Below are 15,131 nucleotides of genomic sequence, written 5' to 3'. Positions count from 1 at the left end.
GCCGTTTAAGCTTCTGAGAAGCTCTGAGAAGCACACTCGCTCGACTCCCGGGACAACACCACTAGGCCAGCCAAGGACCAGCGAGGCAGCGAGCGCCAACGAGCGGAACCGCACCGTCTTGTTCCACAGGTCGTCGAACTGTTGCAGTGCCCTGTACAAAAATTGGGTTTTGTTTGCTTTTATTCTGAAGGTTTTCTGCTGAATTGTAATCTCTTTCAAGTGTTACATAGCCCGAGTTGCATTGCATTGTAAATCACTTTGTATGTGCTCCTACGAGTGATTGTGAAATCCCCTGTATCGTCTCTTTGCTGTATAAACTTTGTTTTGTTTGTGAACCTTATGCTCTGACCCATCCTCTGGCTTGCAGTCGGCGAAAGCTGGCCACCAAACGACCACCCCCATTGTCACTTGGTAGCAGGTTTCTGGCTGAGCTTGCCAGGCTGAGTCGAGGGCATCTAATTTGTGACTGAGGCCTCTACCCCCATACGCTGCAAGGGTGTCTGAGGGTGCACGTCTTAAAGTGCGTGGAAAGGTGACAGTCGCCTGTACCACTTTTCTAAACACACACTAAAGTAGGAACTCTGTGATCAAGAGAAACTCTTCACAGAGTTTCTCACAACCTTAAAAAAGTTGCAAGCATATACGGTGTTAACGTGCTGTTCTCCGCCCTAAGCAAGCTATCAAAAGCTTGCCCAATGATGGTTAGTAAGAAAAAGCCGACTTACACTATAAACCACCAACTCGTTTTCACCCGTTGTACTAATAAGGTAGTGTACAGCATTCCGCTCACTTGCAATAGAGTGTACATTGGTCACAAGGGACGGTATTCTAATGAGAGATCTAGGCAGCATTATAATCTGGTGAAAGAATGGAAAAGCGGTCATTTTGCAAATCACTGCCGGGATTGTAAGTGTAAACCCATATTTCGTAAAGATAAAATTTTGAGCATGGAAGGGATCGGCTGGAAAGAGATTATTGAAGCATATCACATCAGAACGCATGTGGTCAGTGTGTCAGCACGGCTTCCTTGTCTCTTCTTGATAATGAAATGGCGTTTTTGGATCATTGCGGTTGTTTTCCACGAGGAGATAGTAGCGCTGTACTTAAGCTTTGGTATTCTCAATAAATTTCAGTTCGAAGTGCCGCATTCGTCCTGTCGTATTTGTGTCTTTTTCGTCCCCGCTTTTTCTAGCTGCTTCGTGTTCTCAAGATGGATCAATACCAACTGGCCCAAACTTCAGTGCTTTCGTATCGACGACGCTGTCGACTGTCTGCAGAGAGCTGAGTTCTTTTCTTGATTGGACCTGCGCTCTGGTTAGTGACAGGTGGAGATAGCGGAGGCCGATCACCAAAAACCTCCTTCGTTACACCCGATGGGCTCTATGAATTTAAAGTCATGCCATTTTTCTTCTGCAACGCTCCTGCCACTTTCGAGCGTATGATGGACAACCTCCTTCGTGGGCTCGAATGGCACACCTGCCTTCTTATCTGGACGACATTGTCATCTTTTCTTCAGATTTTACATCCCATCTTCAACGCCTGGAGACTGTCCTCCACTGCCTGGCCGACGCTGGTCTCCGACTCAACCTGAAGAATTTCCGCTTCGGAGCTCGACAGCTAACCATCTTTGGACACGTCGTCTGAAAGGATGGCGTTCTCCCGGACCCGGCGAAACTGCGCGCTGTCGCGGAATTTCTGACAACAACTTCAATGAAAGAACTTCGCAGTTTTATCGGCGTTTGCTCCTACTTCCGGCGCTTCGTGCGCAATTTCGCAACTGTCATCGCCCCACTCACCAAGCTTCTTTCCCACCCCGATTTGTCGGCCTGGTCGCAAGCCTGTGATGATGCCTTTACCGCGCTACGCCGCCTACATACCTCTCCGCCGATCCTGCGTCAGTTCGACCCTGAGTCGCAAACCAAAATCCACACCGATGCTAGCGGTGTCGGCCTCGAAGCCGTTCTCGCTCAGCGCAGGCCTGGCTTTACCGAATACGTCGTCGCTTACGCCAGCCGGACGGTCACAAAAGCTGAAGCGAATTATTACGTCACAGAGAAGGAGCGCTTAGCGATCCTTTTAGCAATTGCAAAATTTCGCCCTTACTTGTACGGGCGTCCTTTCGACGTTGTCACCGATCACCACGCACTCTGCTGGCTGTCGTCTTTGAAAGATCCCTCTGACGCGCCAGCCAGCCAGAGGAGGAGGAGGAGGAGGAACAACTTTATTTACGTCATGGCCTAATGGCATCATGACCTAATGGCGCCGTGACGGGGGCCCAGGCGGCAACTCAGCGGAGGATCTGAGGCCTTTGTCGCTCAAGAGCCGCCTGGGCCGTCCAGCAGGTCTCGGCGGCTCTTGAGCGACAAAGGCCTCAGATCCTCCGCTGAGTTGCCGCCTGAGGCCCCGTCACGGCGCCATTAGGTCATGATGCCATTAGGCCATGACGTAAATAAAGTTGTTTCTCCTCCTCCTCCTCTGGCCGGCTGGCGCGTTGGGATTTGCGTCTCTAAGAGTACGACATTCGCGTTGTCTACCGATCCGGACGTAAGCATGCTGATACTGATGCTCTCTTCCGCTCCCCTTTGCCGCCGGATGCCACTTCTACTGTCTCCGCCCTGGAACCTTCGTCGATCGAGATCACCGATATGACGGCTGAGCAGCGTCGGGACCCGTGGATCGCTGCCCTTTTATATCTTTTCTCGAACCCATCGTCACGCCCTTCTCCTGCTAGCGCCCTCCGCCGTCAATCCCACCATTTTGCCATTATAGAGGACCTTCTTTAACACCGCAATTACCTGCCGGATGGACGCAAATGGCTGCTCTTCATCCCGACTTATATGCTTTCCGCCATTTCCTCTCATTTCAACGATGATCTCCAATGCGCCAACGCCGGCGTCTTGAAGACATTCACCCGCCTTCGCAGTCGGTACTACAGGCGCGGGATGTATCGTTACGTTCGCCGATACGACCAGTCATGGCGCGAGTGTCAGTACCGAAAACAACCACCTCGCCGCCACGAAGCTCCTTTGCAGCCGCTGCCTTGCCCTGTCCGACCATTCGAGCCTGTTGGTATCGACCTGTGCTGTCCTCTTCCCACCGCATCAACCGGCAATCGCTGGATCATTGTCGCCGCTGATCTCTTTACCCGCTACGCCGAAACGTCACCCTTACCTTCCGCTACAGTCCCAGACGTGACCTCCTTTATCCTTCGTCATATCATTCTCCGCCATGGTGCTCCAAACGAGTTGCTGAGTGATAGAGGCTGTGTCTTCCCCTCTGAAGTTGTGCGTACTCTTCTTCAGGAAAGCAAAATCGTTCACCGCACCACGTCCGCGTACCATCCACCAACGAACGGTATGGTTGAACGCTTTAACCACACCTTGGGCGACAAGCTGACCAGGTATGTTGCTTCGGACCATGGTAACTGGAACCGCATTCTACCCTTCGTGACCTTTGCTTATAAACAAGGTTTCAGAATCACTTTTAAATAAGGCAAGAAAGAAGAAAATTGATGACAAGATCGCACAAGCTCTAATTCTTTACAGTCAAATCCAGGACGTTTTTATCTTCTTGTAAATATTCATAAAGAACACAATACCTGAAGTCCGGTTGTCTCTAGAATTGAAACGGTTATAGAAAACATGTCGAGTTATGTCGACAGCCTCATCAGGGATATCACTCCTATGCTAAAGACACCACGCATTGTTTATTAAAATTCTAGACATTCATTCCAGATGATTCTCATCTAGTGACCCTGTACGTAGCTTCACTCTACACCAACATACCGTATGCTAACGGCATCACAGCAGTCGTCTATACTTATGAGCGCTTAGAATTCAAACAGCCGGTCGACGACAAGCTTGCAGAGAAGTTAAACTGATACATGAGTTAAACAACTTTTAGTTTTATGGGCAGCACTACGTGCGAACAAGTGGAGCGTCAATGGGAAGGAAAATTGGACCAAATTACGCTAATATATCCATGGCTGCGCTTAATATAGAATTTAACAACGGTTCTCCTTGTAAACCAATATTTTACAGAAGATTCATGGATGACATATTTATGGTCTGGAGGCATGGTGACAAAAAACTAAGTTTATTTCCGACTTCAACAGCCCTCAACCTAAGATAACGTTTTCTCCGTCACAAACACCTCGACAATGGATTTTCTTGATATTCAGGGGCCATTACGAAAAACAAACGTGACACAACAGCTTACAGCAAACCCACAGACCGGCACCAGTGTTTCCACTACCAGAGCAGTCACACTCGACGTTGTAAAACCTCCATCGTTTACAGTCAGTCCCTACGTTTCCGCAGGAATTGCTCTAAATAAGGCGACCTTGAATCAAGCTGCGAGAGACTTCATGGGGACGTATCATGGGAGAGACACCCGTTATCAGTCATCCACGATTCAATCAAGAAAGCTTCAAATCATGAGCAGCGTGAACTCATAAATTGCAAAAAGCAGCCACGCCCGGGCTATCGAGTCAATCTGGTCTTTACAGATTCGGCATCAATACCCACTGTTACAGTTCATAAAAAACACCACAACATCCTTCTAAAGAGTCAAAGGATAAAAGAAGTTATCCCTCCTCCCCCACGTGTTGTGTATAGGCGTGCAAGGAACTTTCGTGACATGATAACGTCCTCTACAATCCGCAAGCGTAGCTTCAGAGGATCCTAGCCATGCAACAAAACTGGGTGCAAAGTCTGTCCGATGATGACTACGAGTTGCAAAAGCAAAGCACCCACCTTATCATTTCAGGTAAAAGGTAACTTCTCATAGGACAGCGATAATGTTGTCTATCTACTGTAATGTGGCAGCTGTACAGCTCAGTACGTGGAAAAAACGTTCTTCTCTTAAGAATTCGTATGAGCAACCACACACCACATGCGCGGACATTGCCAAATCTCCCCGCTTTCAAAACACACCAACAGCCATGGGTATCCATAAGCTAACTTGGCAGATATTGTACTCCCATCGGGGTTCAAAACACATTATAACCGCAAGAGCTGCGATTCGTACCTGACTCACAAACTTAACACAGTTTCGAGCCGCATCAACGAAACAGCAGGCCGGCTATCATGTTTACACGCTTATTAGACTAACAAATAACTATCCGATACATGTAGGAAGTAGAGACTTTCAGAACGGGCGGCAGAATGCATAGCAAGCATAGCTGCCGACGTCCTGTATTCCTTTTTTCGATGTCGCTAGTACTGTGACGCATTTACTGTTAGTGTTATTGTCTTAACCCCTTCTTTATTTAACCACAGCGCTGCCCAAGTGGTTGAGCATCCGCCTCGCACGCGGGAGGTGCGGGGTTCGATCCCCAGTGCCGCCGGGTACCCAATGGTGACACAATGGGTACAAGCTTTCCCATTGACTGATGATCGGCTTATCTGGGGTGAAATGGTTGAAAATGTAATCAAAACTACTTTATGCCATGGCATTGTTTGGCCAGAGATGCCCTTGCGCCATAAAATGTTTTATTCATTGTCATCCCTTCTTTATTTTGATATTATATTGTCACATATTGTATTATTTTGTCCCGCGTTTACGGTTAGTTTAGTTTTTCCACCCATTTTTGCCCCCTTTTTATTGTCATTTTTGCTGTTATGTCCCTCTTCCCTTCATGCATTGATGAACTGCCGCGCTATTCTGCGAAAAAGGACGCGCAGTGACCATTAAACTTCTTTTTACCCTGAACAGTCTTGCAGTTTCATTTGTCTTGCAGCTGCGGCACATTCCACTTGTGGCTCACTGCAGTTTGTTTCTTGTGTTGGATTTGTTGTTAGCCTTGTCTCTCTTTTTCTCTGCCTGCACGCGCGCGCGCGTGTGCGTGTGCGTGTGTGTAAGCGAACCTTGAGAGAGTTCATAGCATTCCCCTAGATTGGACAGCCGTCGCCGTATCTCAGTTGGTAGTGCACCGGACGCAATATTTGGAGTTAGCGGGTTCAGATGCCACCAGCGGCATGGTTGTTTTTTCTGCTGCTTTGTAAGTGGTTTTCATTAGGCAACAGATTAATCAATGTATTATTCTCCCACTAATGAGCACTACAAATTAAAAAAACAATCCCCTATGCACCTTATTTTCGGTGACTGCTGGCTTCCTTCATATGTTTGTCCCTTATCTTGTCGGCTAATACCTTAACGAAGGACTCGGTTCTGGCAGTCTTCAAGCCATAGGCAGCATAAGAGGGCTCTCGCACAGTTCCTGCCCTCGCCGTTAGATGATGTTCCACGTCACACTCGTGGTAATACAGGACGTGCTACGTCCGCCGCTATGGACGAGGGTGGCGCCGGTGAAAACTCTCAAGATTCGCTTACACGCAATAACAATAAATGCGCACGAGAGCAGCAGATTCGACAGCCGTCGCCGTAGCAGAGTTGGTAGAGCACCGGACGCGATATTCAGAGGTCGAGGGTTCTGATCCCACCGGCGGCATGGTTGTTTTTTTCTGCTCTTTAAAGAGGTTCTCTTTAAGAGACAGATTATTCGAAGTATTATTCTCCCACTAATGAGTACTACAAATTAAAAAAACATTCCCCTTTGCACCTTGGTTTTGGTGACTGTTGGCTTCCTTCATATGTTTGTCACACGAGCCCCCATTTCCCTTGTGTGTGCGGTTTCGGTGACTGTCGGCTTCCTTCATACGTTTGTCACACGAGCCCCCCTTTCCCGTGCGTTCGTGTGTGTCTGCGTGTGCGCGCGCGCGTGTGCGTGTGTAACGGAGTACCGGTGAGATGCTACCAGTACGGGGCAGAAACGTGCGTGGAGGCTAAAGAAGGGTTCAGCTTAATAACAACGCAGCGAGGCATGAAAAGAAAAATGATAGGTGTAACGTTTAGAGACCGGAAGCGGGCAGAGTGAGTGAGCAAACAAACGCAGGTTAATGACATCCTAGTCGAAATCAAGAAGAAATGGGCTTGGGTAGGGCATGTAATGCGAGGGCAAGATAAGATCTGGTCCTTAAGGGTGACGGAGTGGATTCCAAGAGAAAATAAGCGTAGCAGGGGGCGGAAGAAGGTTAGGTGGGCGGATGAGATTAAGACGTTTGCTGGCAAAGGGTGCATGCTGCTGCCAAAGGACAGGGTTAATTAATTGGAGAGACATGAGAGAGGCTTTAGCACTGCAGTGGGAGTTGTAAGGGTAATGATGATGATGATGTTATAATGGAGTGCTCACCAGTCGTGAGTTCGGATTCCACCGGCGGAATGGTTGTTTTTTTCTGCTTTTTGATAAGTTATTTTTTAAGCTACAGATTAACGGAATTATGATTCTCCAATTGATTCGCACTGCAAATTAAAAAAAGAAACATTGCCCCCTATGCACAATATATATAATTCATTTTCACTGTGCAAACTTTCACTGGCCCGTTGAGCAACCCTGACTGCTTCCATACACACACACACACACACACACACACACACACACACACACACACACACACACACACACACACACACACACACACACACACACACACACACACACACACACACACACACACACACACACACACACACACATATATATATATATATATATATATATATATATATATACATACATACATACACACACACACACACACACACACACATATATATATATATATATATATATATATATATATATATATATATATATATATATATATATATATATATATATATATATATATATATATATTGGTCGGTGACCGTTGATATAAAAATTAGTCGAGGAAGGTTGCACAGGGAGAGCAATCTGGGTTTCACAAGCGCACCTATGGCAGCAATGTGAGGGCGGTGGCTTATCGCTTAACCTCTGTACCACTGAGCCTGGAATCGTACAAGGACTCTCATGAATCTATCGCTGCAAATTATAGAATGAACATGTCCGCGTATATGATCATTAATACATTATCGGTATCTGAATAGCTTCCTTTCGCGAACAATCGATCCTGATACCGGAACAAGAGTGAAAACCCAATTTCCAGCGCACCTAATTTGCATATCTCCCAAGCAACTCTACTGTCAATTGTTAATTTACGTTTTTCTGTCCAGGAATCAATAAATGATTCAATTTCTCAAAATCTAAAGTGCGTGTTGAAAATGCCACTAACAAAAACTTACATTCTTTCTCGTTGATGCATGCATGAAATGAATTGTAGGAAATGTCAGCTTAATCTAGCATGGCTCATAAATGGTGGTAGGCGCACAGGGATTTTCTGCACAGCAGCCTTCTTAATCAGCCATTTTTATTACATATACATGTGCTCGGCATCTTTCAGTTCTTTTAGTGTGCACCGACCTGTGTGACCAGTGTAGTCTGTTGGGAGAAAAAAAGCTGGATGCGATTTTTCTCGCGGACAAGAGGGCCTCAGTAAAAGCACATATCTGTCCTAGAGACAAATATAATAGATGGAAACAGAAGGAAAATACGATAAGTTTCGAGCTTCCGTCGAAAAGAGGGGACGAAAGTTCAGTTATATTTTCTGCTAGGCAACTTGGTTCATTTGGCTTTGGAACGCATATAGCACGACAGAAAATACGCCAGAAGATGAAAACTCAGGAAACGTCACTCATTACGTCACAACAAGAGTGCTGTGTCCGGCGCATGTCATGCGTTCCGGTCTCACATTGGCGCAGTTTTAACTGAAAATAGTACCGCGCTTATCTCCTTTGTGAGCTCAGTTCAAGTCTGCAACAGTGGTTAAAAAAGCAGGGAAATTACATGCTCAAGCTTTCCCACAAAAAACCTAACATGAATCTAGTAATTAAAAAATTAACCATGGAAACATCAATTTCATAAAGATTATGAAAAACTTCAGTTGCAAAGAACTGCTTCCTTTCATGTATATCCAGCCTCAAAGGAGTGGTGCGTAACAAGTAAACTGTTTTAAAAAATCTTCTTAACACTCCTTAGTGTGTAGCTCAGCTCAAAAGGCTTCGAAAATAAAAAGGCTACTTACCACGGCAGAATAATGTGAAGGCAAAGTAGAAACAAAACGAAAGGCTCCCTATGAGCCAGCATATTGAATCTTGAGGACCGTCTGTTATTTCTTTAAATGTCACTGGAAAAAAAAACATGCAGCAAAACCGATTCCTCCTAAATTACGGTAATCCGGAAGCAATACATGCATCTCTGCAGCCTTTATTGCGTTTCCTTAGAAAAGCCGCCAGAATTACTAGTGTCCACGCAGCTCGCCATTCGTATTAGTCAGCCGCTAATAAATAACATTTCTAGCTGCAATATATATGAAGCGATGGCGATGGTCCCGCAATGTTTTGCGGCGGATACTGATGATCCGATAGTTGATTCCGAGCTTTAGGAACGTGCTTGAGTGCTTCCTAGACTTCTGACGTTAGTGCTAGAATGCAAAACGGCAGACATATCACGCGAAGCCATAAAGAAGAGATGGTGGATGTGAAAGCTGTCGAGTCACGTTTGAAATCTTCCACATGCTACAGATGAAAGCGTAGGGAAGAAGAGAACCGGGAGCATTCACATCAGCTGTAATTTATAACACGTGTACAATGCCCGAACCTCAGGAAACCTCACGTTGTAATTCAAGGTGCCATTTCTATTTCGCCTGCGACCTGCAGAAATAATCCTGAATTGCGTTTAAAAAAACAGTGAATACGTTACCCTTCACGACGGTTTCAGACCCACCTTGCAATGACCAAACGGACTTCCACGCAGTATTTATACATGGTGAAGTGCGAAGGAAAAAACGATGACAATACGTGCGCTTTCGCACAGAACAGCATAAGTTTCGTTTGCTGCCTACCCTCGCTGCTGCAGTGATCACGTCTTCAAAAAAAACCTCATGCATTACTAGGACGAACAATTCTTTATTTTTCATGTTATGGCGGCACCAATATATTTAGATGAGGGCGCACAAAAACTTTAAGTAAAACATAAACTGCGGCCTGCAGCACTAGTTGCGCTGTGTATTTCTCCACGGGAACCGAGAACGCATTACTCAGGAGACAATTCCTAGCACATACGTCTGGTTGACACATCCGAACATTGCAGAATCGCGGTGCGAGCGGCAAGAGTCCTGCTTCCAGTTGCGTTGAGAAGAGCGCGTGACAGCCGCCGCTGCGGCTCATTGTTTATGGCGCTCGGTTGTTGACACAAAAGACGCGGGGTCGATTTCTGCCGCGGCAGCCAGATATTGATGGAGGCGAAATTTTATAGGGCCGTGTACTGTGCGATGTGAGTGGACGTTAAAGAACCTCCCGATGGTAGAAATTTGCGGAGCCCTTGACTACGGCGTCCCTGATAGCCTGAGTCGCTTTGAGACGTTAAACCCCAATTAACCAGAGCGCGTGACAGAAAGCGTCCCCTTCTACCATCAGGCGGTCCCGTTCGTGACAGAGCGCAAGTCTAAAAATTGGCAGTGCAAACATTTCTTTGGCAGCGACTTTTCATATGCAGCTCGTACGCGAAATGCGTTGTGGTACTCTGTAGAAAAACTAAGAAGCCCCAGTTCTTTACCACTACCGATAATAAACATTGGTGCTTACAAGACTACACTACAGAGCCATATCGATGGCAGTTTGGGTGCCAATGTGAGAAAACTGCACGATTGCTTGTGCAAGCAACGTGATCGCATAAAGATCTTTTTGGTTTCTTATTTGCCCTACCATCTGGTTTAGGCTATCCAGGGCCGGCGTCTCAGGTTGTTTCCGAAGCCACGTCTTCTGCTGTAGAGAATTAGCTAATTTCTTCCGCTGTAAGGCAGGCAATACTGGCTGGAGGAGATAACTAGGTCGACATAAGTGACGCTATTTCGCCATTCTGGCTCATTTTTACACTCTTCCGAAAGCAGACTGAAACGCAGTGCGCCTTTTGCAAAGAGGGGAAAAATTCGAATATGCTTCGCCGTTTCGCCCTTTCACAGTTTCGCCCTTTCGAGGAGATTGCAAAGTGTCACAGTACGAAATTTCGCACTTGTCATCACGTCATGAAGAAAGAAAGAAATAATTCAATCCCCGTCCATACAGGCATCTTCACCGACGTAGGGACTGCAGGAAAGGAGTCGCGCTCAGTTGTGTATTGCGGGGAAATTTCTCTATATCCAATTTTGTAAGAAAATATTAAGTGATGTTCCCTTCATTAGTAAACGTGAGCTGTAATTTGCCACGGCACGTGGCGCACTCCTTCTTTGCCGGTTTTTCTCTTGCTGCTATAGAATCTCCTTGTTGCATTGTGTCTGTGAATATTTTGACCTTTGCACTTAGTAGCTAGCAGTATTAGATTGCTAGCTGCCCGCTAGTAAAAATCGCATGCGTTTTTAAAAATACAAAACTGATCTTCGGCACGCTCTGAGCAGCGCCAACGAGAACACGTCAATCCGAAGGGCACATGTGAAGCCAGCTGCTTTGTCTGGCCTTGGTTAAAACCGTGGCCAGTAGCGGGCACTGTAACTCCGACTGCATAGAGTAGGCCAAGCCGCACGTTCAGCAGGAAGTGAAGTGTATCTTTGGAAGCCACTGAACAAGCCCCCAAAACGCCCGCTTTTCTTAAGATTCGAGCGATGGTGAAGAATTGTTGGGCCAAACCGCCGAGGATAATCGCTTCCGAAATAAGGAAAAAAAAAACCACATGCCTATCATTTACGAAGAGCTAAATCTGTGTAATTGCTTTAGTGCAACAGGTAGTAAGTTAGCTATAGCAAATTATTTTTTATGATTCTACTGACTAACAGGTAATTTCTGTTTTCTGGTCTTCGCCACCACTGGTATATCTGTCCCCTTCAAATATAGCTTTGCACACTCTTCCAATATTTTAACATGAACGCGATAACGTCGACTGCGCGGCGCTTTCGTGCCGGAAGGAGGAGAGGAGAAACCATGCGAGGCAAGAGCATGCAAGACTTGGTGGTGTTGGAATAAGCGTCGTCACCTAGGCTGTACTCATTAGTGCGAAGCAACCCCTGCCCCTCCTCGGCTGTTATGCATTGGAGCCCCAAGAAGCTGCGAGAAATTGTTTTTATCCGCTGCATATACCGTCGGTGACTGAAAAGAGCGCGCATTTCATAACCAGCTAGCATGCCAAAGAAACCAGTTGTGATCGTTACTTAAGAAAAACTGATTAAAGAGGACCCTCGAAGTTGCAGCGTTAGTGTCTTTCCAGCAAATGATCTAGAGACGCACTCGCAAATGCAACCGGGGCATAGAGCAGTGGTTGGAACGCAACGCGTTTGCACCAGTCCGGAGCCGCATACACGCAGCCGATAGGACTCGAAACAAGCGTTCTCAGAACTCGGTTTTAAAAGCAGCATCGCAGGAGTTGCTTCGCACAAAACAGAACCGCCAAGCAGACGCCCTCGCTACAGCAGCATGATCGGCGCGCATGCTCGTTCCGTCTCTCGATTTCTCCTCTGCTTCGCCTCGGCACCGCTGTACCGGGGAGTCGACACCCGCCCGTTCATTATAAAAATTTGAAGGCTGTTAATCAAACAGTATATTTCAGACAGAGATTTGAGAATTTGTGCCGGGCTTTTCAGAACACCTGGTGTTCAAATTGGATTGTGCATTTCGCGGGAAGAACAGTGTTTCGTCATGTATTTTGTTTCTGTCGCAAATCTAGCTCATCACCACAGGAAAACAGGTGCGTCAGTGATATATTATTGCTGTAAAAGCGCAAGACTGTCCAAAGATAGAGGCAGCGCCCAATCATATTGCCACCCATTTCGTCCTCATCTGACGCGCTCCTGCCGTGCTCATGGCGATCGGCTGCTGACCCAAAAGACGGAAGCTCGGTCGTGGCTGCTGCGGTCGCTTTTCGATGGAGGCAAAATGGAAGAGCCTCGTGTACTATGCGACATCAGTCCACGTTAAAAACTGTAGTGGTCTAAATTATCTGCAGTTCTCCACTGCGGCGTCCCTCATAGCCTGAGTAGCTTTGGGACGTTAAACACGCAAGCAATGGGAGAAACTAACTGCTCGCATCTTTTCGCCACGTAGTTATTTTGCTTTACGCTTCTTCAATCCATGGACATGTGCGATGGTTTCTCCACTTCCCCCCGAACATACCGAGTGGTCCCCTTAAAGAACGAGGTGTCAACCGACCTTGAGTGCCTTCTTCTCGCGCACTTCATTGCAGCAACTGAACCATTGTACGAAACACGTGTGTCTGCCTCGTATATCTTGGACTTTTTAGAAACCAAGCGCTGCTTGTGAATTATCCCTCTTACATTTCCGGGATATATTGCCACACCGACATCGCCAGTGTTTCAGTGAGCTTGGGACAGGCAGGCGGTGGGAGCACCTTACGGCCCTCATCTTTTCTTCATGCAGGTAACCGGCAAATTGTCGTCGTGTTATGCTAAAAATTCTTTTTATAAAGCATTTTTCCTGCTGCCGAGCACACGAAGCACGTGTTGCATTGCTTCTGTCAATGTTTGTATGTTGTCAGTGTTACTACCGTTAGCCGGCGACATTAAAGCGAATCGTTGTTCGCCTGTGCACTCTAAGAGCTGGCTGGTGCTCTAAAAAGGTTTAAGGGCCGACAGTATGAGATCCTCGGGAAGTAAAAAAACTCATCTACTCCACCTAAGCGCACCATGAAGAATCTTTGACTTAAAAGTTAGGCTGCATAAGATTTTACACGACTGTTTCCCTTAAGCAGCAGTGATGACCCAGATTGAGGCCATCGCCTCCACCGTAAAGAATTCCTCGTGGCCGAAGTGTCGTCGCTGACTGTCCGTGCTGTCGACGCAGCGTCAGAACAACCTTATGTTCTGTGGGAACAAAGACGCTAAGAGTGCATCATGGAGCAGGTTTGAACAACTAGTAATCGGCCTCTCTAAAGAAATTAGAAATAGCTATACAACCACGAGGCATTGAGCATGCACACAGGCTAGGCACCACTGAATTTCACAAGACACGGCCACCAATTCAAAGATTCACTTATTTCAAAGTCAAAGAACAGATACTATCTCTAGCCGAGAAGTTGCAAACCATCAATTGCGCAGTTCACGGGCACCTTTCGCTTAGTGTTCCTGCAGCAGTTTGTTATCTCATTGAATTTGGAAAAGATCGCGAGATTAAGTTCAAACTTCGCTTGGACAAACTGATCTCTGCCAAGAAAACATACGTGTTATATCCAGTCTAACACTCTAAAATGATGCATATTTTAACAATCAGTTTTGAGAGTTTCAACACACAATTAATGGTCATGCTCTTTAGCTCTGTTTGCTATAACATACGCAGTGTTATTCCAAAGCAACATTCTGTGCATAATCTCACGTGTTCGAGTTCATGCAATATTCTTCTGTCATCTGAATCATGCCTCCAATAATCATTCATTGATTCCTAGATCTTGCAGTAGTTAACAAACATCGGCATCTTTCGCAGAGACACAGATGATAACTCCCACGGAGGCGGTGTGTCAATCGCTGTCAATCGTCTTCTGCAATTTACTCTAGTTAACCTACATCCCCATTTAAAATTGAATTGGCTCTTTGGGAAAGGAAATGGGGCAGTATCTGTCTCACATATCGATGGACACCTGGACCGCGCCGTAATAGAAGAGAGAAATGAGGGACTGAGAGAAGAAAGGAAGAGGTGCCGTAGTTGAAGGCTCCAGAAAAAATTCGACCACTAGGAATTATTTCCCAACCCTCCAGTACGGTACCGCTTTCTTCCTTTCTTGTCTCAGTCCCTCCTTTATTCCTGTCCTTACAGCGCGGTTAAGGTGTCCGCTGATATGTCAGACAGATACTGAGCTATTTCCTTTCCCAAACTGCCAATTCAGTATAAATGGGGTTGATAGGTTAACTAGTGTAAAACGCAGAAAACGATTATTCGACTTTTTGGTAATATGTCACAACCGCCCACTCTCGTCATCGCCCGCCGGACACCGACGCTGTTTTGTACATTATTTTCAAGAAGCACTGAACACTCTTGCAAAAACATAACAAAACAATCAAGCTCTTCTTTTTAGGGATTTCAACGTGCTCTCCATTCACTTGGTGGACCATTCTGCCACTTTTCAAAAAACAGCGCCGCTAGCAATTTGTAAACATGTGCAGCACTTTCAGATTTACACAGCCTATCATAAACCCAAGACGCACCTCCAATCATTCTTCAAACATTCTTGACCTTATTTTAATTCCCAACCAGAA

The 15,131-nt window shown here is 46.2% G+C and overlaps 1 long non-coding RNA gene across 1 annotated transcript in view; it reads right to left on the bottom strand.

The window, feature by feature from the left end:
* Positions 1 to 9,719, bottom strand: part of LOC144123147 (uncharacterized) — a 33,185-nt gene extending 23,466 nt beyond the window's left edge. Inside the window, exons 1-2 of the long non-coding RNA XR_013313025.1 lie at positions 9,641 to 9,719; positions 8,964 to 9,065 (exon numbers count right to left, since the gene is read on the bottom strand). This is a non-coding gene — a long non-coding RNA (uncharacterized LOC144123147). The remainder of the gene's footprint in view (positions 1 to 8,963; positions 9,066 to 9,640) is intronic.
* Between the last annotated feature and the right edge of the window lie 5,412 nt (positions 9,720 to 15,131).

Source organism: Amblyomma americanum, chromosome 3, assembly GCF_052857255.1.
Source record: "Amblyomma americanum isolate KBUSLIRL-KWMA chromosome 3, ASM5285725v1, whole genome shotgun sequence".
Classification (NCBI taxonomy): domain Eukaryota; kingdom Metazoa; phylum Arthropoda; class Arachnida; order Ixodida; family Ixodidae; genus Amblyomma; species Amblyomma americanum.
The sequence above is the reverse complement of the archived record's forward strand: the minus strand, read 5'-3'. Positions and strand labels throughout refer to the sequence as shown.